Consider the following 4,651-nt stretch of genomic DNA (forward strand, 5'->3'; position numbering starts at 1 on the left):
GCCAGCCCCTTGTGTTGCAGGGGAAAGAGGGCTCCTTTTCCTTCCCAGCCTCCCTTGCTAAACCCAAAGGAAGGGAATACTGCTGATTGTGCATCAAGAAATGAAATAAAAGTGTTTTGAGTTTTCTCTGTGTAGCAGTACCACTCTTGGTACAAACAAAATACATTTCTACATACCACCTTTGATATACAAATTGTATAATATTTGTATTTCAAAGTTGAATATTTGTATTTAACTCATATGTGGTTTCACTCCACATATGAGTTAAAGATTCTTTTTTTTTTTGAGTTAAAGATTCTTACATATGCACTTAAAAGTGATATTGCACAATGTAAATTATAAATTATATGCTAATGATTTATAAATTCAGTTTTTTCTTTATTTAATACATTAAATTATAAAACCATGACAAGCTGAGCATGAAGAAAGAAAGAAGTATATGATAGTAAATGTCCTTTCTTCCTGATTTTCAAACAAAGTTGTCCTACCTTTTCATTCTGCAGCATCTGTGTTTTCTGTAACATCAGAAAGACTGGGAGCTCCTTAGTAATGCAGAATTTGCTAGGCACAGACTATACCTGCACTCAGGAGGCTGAGGCAGGAGGATGACTTGAGTTTGAGGCCAGCCTGGGATACAGAGCGAGTTCAAGGCCAGCCAGAACTGCATAATAAAACACTGTCTCAAAAAGACTAAATAAATAAATAGTGTAAGAAAAGAAAAAGAAAGTCAGAATTCTAGGGCCCTTCTGTGACGTATTAATTCAGAACCTGCACTTTAACATAATTACAGGTGACTCACATGCACCCTGGGGAAGCAGACACTTAGATCATCTGCTCAGCCAGTCACAGGTACTCACCAGAGGAACTGGGACACCAACTCTGGCATGTTAACTGCAGAAGAGGTGAGAAACCACTACTCCTCGGGGCTGTGACATTGACCCACAGGATCCCCAACTTAGAGATGTGAAACATAGTAGAGAGGTAATAAATCATGAAACAGGAATTAGAAGTAAAGCTGCCTAGTACTAAATATAAGGTGTGTTTTATGCTACCAATAGTTTCCAAATAAGAGTAAGCATCAGAAATGACTGGAGTTGGCTACATACGGATTTCTGGGCTTGGGACCAGCTGCAGAAAGTCCCAATCTCTAGGTTGGGGCTTTAAAACTCTACATGTTTAAAAATAGTAGTTCCAAATCTTTTTTTTTTAATAGTGGTTAGATGTCGTGAAATAGGTGGCAATGCCTTAACCGTATGTATGTCATCTGGTCCAAGGGCCTCTTCCATCCTTGTCAAAAGGAATGTTGACCTTCTCTCCTTCCGCACAGCACTGGTTCCAAATCTTGAATGCATAGTAACACTACTTCTGGAGCTTTTTAAAATCCCAATGCCCAGCCACATATCAGAGCAATTAAATCCATGCTCGTGGAGCTGGGGCTCAGGTAGCAGAACTTCAAACTACCGAGATCTACTACATTGAGACACTTTGAGCTCGCTAGATTGCTTGCCTGGGCTGGGGAGCCCTGCGCTCCACCTGCACAAGCACCTGTTCACAGGGCATCCCGCTGGGTTCCTGCACACACAGATTAGTAAGCAGGAACTTGTAAGCAAACAAAAGATGGGGGCTTTCGGGAAACTAATTGCATTTCTAGTGCAAAACTAATCAACTAGCTCTTGAAGTGAAAAAAAAAAAAATGCAATTTGTACTCCGGATCACTGGTGTATATTTTGTTAATGAAACTCTAAAATGTATCTAAGAATCATTAGCAGCCAAAAAGCAAGAATGATGTACTAAATATTTATATCTGTTTCTAAATCAACAGTTTAATCTCTAAGAATAATGATCTTCACTACTCATTGTCCTCAAACATCCGTGAGGTATTCATGGTAAGAAAGGAACTATTTATAATGACAGTCAAGAAATTGTGGAAGCCTAGAGTCCAAGACTTTCCAAGATCTAGGAAAGAAACAGAGGAGCCAGTGCTCTCTTAAACTGTTGGCAGAGAATCTCAGGAGCTTAGAGTTAGAAGGTCTTCAGAAGAAAGAAATAAACCTCCCTTTCAAAACTCAACTTTTGCCTACAGCGCTGTATACAAAGTTTCACTAAGCTTTTTCCAGGCCCACCAGCTCCACATGAATCACTTGGCTGCTTGCTTAAATTAAACTGCAGCCACCTCTAATTCCAGCCCAAATCCCCAGACCACCATCACCTGAGGATGCTGCTTACCAAATGCTCCCCCAACTGATTAGTATGCACATTGAAGTTAGAAGACAGCTGTTCTGAGAATTCTATCAGATGGCTCCATCGCAAAATTGGGTAGCAACAGGTTCAGCAAGCCAGTGCCACCCTCTAGAAGTTCTGGTGGTTGACCAGCTGGCTCCCCACCCTTTAAACAACATATACCTTCACACTGCTGTCTTGCCTATGTGCTCGTGTTAGTTTGAGGTTGTTTTACTCATATCTCAGAATGTAGAGTATTAAACAAGCACTGGACCTTAGACACTCATAACCAAATACAATCAGTACAGGGACCACTTATATATAAGCCAAGACAGACTTCCCCTGCCCAGTTATCTCCCAAATATGTCCAGTTGACTGACTTTATAAAGTTTCACAAACATATAACCAATACTTGGTTTTGACCCCAAAACCACTCCCCAAACTGCACAATACATGATCCTATATAGCTCTTCTAAAGCCACCCAGAATAAATCTTATCTCATCTACATGACTGTCTTTACATGCTACAAATATATATCACATTCCAGTCAAAACTTTCATCCAGCCGAATAATGCCATGTCCTCTGGATCTCTCTTTTTATTAAATTGCCTTAAAATTTTGTTTGTAGGTGATGTTATGCAATGTGTATTATTGTTTTGGTATGTGTGTTTTTAGTTCATGTAAGTGGAATTGTGTAATATCTCATTCTATTCTTAATTTTTCATCAAGCACATGGTTCAGAGCTATGCATATTGCTACGTGCACTTTTGTCCTCTATGCTGTGTTTTCTCTGTGCCTTCTCTCTGTCCTGCTCTCTCTCTCCACCTCCCTGCAATGCAGTCTTTTTCATTTCTATTTTTATACATATTCCTCTTTATCTATGTCCCCTTTAAACTAAAAGGGACATCTCATTCCACCCATTAGGAATGTACAGGATGCAGGAGATATTTTTAAGGGGTGTGTCATCCTAGCTTCTCTCAATAGTTACAAATAAGAACACCTAATAAGTAAGGCATTTAATTGAAATCCTCTTATAGTGACAATACCTCACTTAAACTGTTATCATTAAAAGACTTTTCCTTCTTTCTCAGACTGAATAAATCTATCACATTACAAATATTGTTTCCTGAATAGGCTAATGCTACATTCTATTTCCTTCTGTTTACAGAAGTCCTTGTTGCACTGTTAAAGCCAGTCTTATATAAAAAAAAGACTCAGAATATTCAGAATAAACCTTGGAGCTCATCTACCCTGAAGTTGCCTAAGGAGGTGGCAGTAAACCCTAAACATTTTATGAAGGAGGAAATGGAGGTCTAGATGGGTTCAGCCACTTGCCCAGGGACACAAGCCAATTAGCGCCTCAGAGGCCAGTGGAAAGCCCCAGGTGTCCTGACTCCCAGGCTCACTTTTCCTAGTGTCCATGCAAGCCACGCTCCCCCAGCACAGCGGAGGGTTGTGAGTTGGCTCCTACAGCTGCCTCCTGCTCCCCCCAGCCTCTAATTCTCTGAAAGCAGAGTACACAGACCCAGTCTGTCTTGGCGCTTCAGAGCTACAAAGCCTGCATTATTTAACACTGGCTTTAGCTATCTGGGATAGAGAATAAATAGCACTATAATAAAATCCATAAAATATACCAAATTGGATTTTTTTCAGGGATGGCTCCAAGCACAAGTTGGTAATCAAAAGGTTTCGGAAACACTGGAAATAGTGTTTGCTGTGTAGAAATTTCCCTGAATCTTAACAGCATCCCTGTTTTCTATCACCCACTAGCTGAATACTTTAGGAGGAGAGGCATAAGTCACTCTAAGTCATGAGAAAGAAGGGAATTTTTAGAAAAGCTTCATAAAGAATGCTTTCTCTGAACATCTTCATCAAACATGTCCATCTTAGGAAAGAAGGCCTTTGATCCTCAGAGTCTCCGATATTTCCAGGGAAGTCACCATCTACCTGGTAGAAGAAACAGTGGCTGTACTTTCTAGCAAGGTGATGTACACTGTGCCTTTACAGGTATTTGGGTTTGCATGACTACTTCAAATGAAGTCTCCCTCTTCCTCATGCTGTGGGCCACAATTCAAATTTGACTTCAGAGAGAGAGAGACATTCCAAAGAGGTCTTTCCCACCAGTGTAACCAAGTGAGAAGCAAAACTTATCACTTGCCCCTGTCATGATTGTACTGTTAGTATAGTTCTTTCAAAAGGAAGTTTCAAGGCCTAGAATGCCTAACAAGCACAGTCCATTACCTCTTTTCCAATCAAGTTCCTAGTGAGACAACTAAGAGGGTATTGGTTAGAAGATGAGATCATGAAAGACAGCCATCAGGGAATCAGAGATTTGAACAAATCCAGAAAAACCAGTCAGTACAATGGGGTGGATATTACTACTCTAAAAACCAAGGTGAAACTTGGGTAAAAGTTTTTGTTTCCAGAAGA

The 4,651-nt window shown here is 40.1% G+C and overlaps 1 non-coding gene across 1 annotated transcript; it reads right to left on the reverse strand.

The window, feature by feature from the left end:
• Nucleotides 1-1,204: 1,204 nt before the first annotated feature.
• LOC111817288 lies at nt 1,205-1,330 on the reverse strand. The gene has a single exon (XR_002821526.1). It is a non-coding gene; the product is annotated as a U6atac minor spliceosomal RNA (small nuclear RNA).
• Nucleotides 1,331-4,651: the final 3,321 nt, after the last annotated feature.

This window comes from Octodon degus, unplaced genomic scaffold (genome assembly GCF_000260255.1).
Source record: "Octodon degus isolate 3935 unplaced genomic scaffold, OctDeg1.0 scaffold00053, whole genome shotgun sequence".
NCBI lineage: Eukaryota > Metazoa > Chordata > Mammalia > Rodentia > Octodontidae > Octodon > Octodon degus.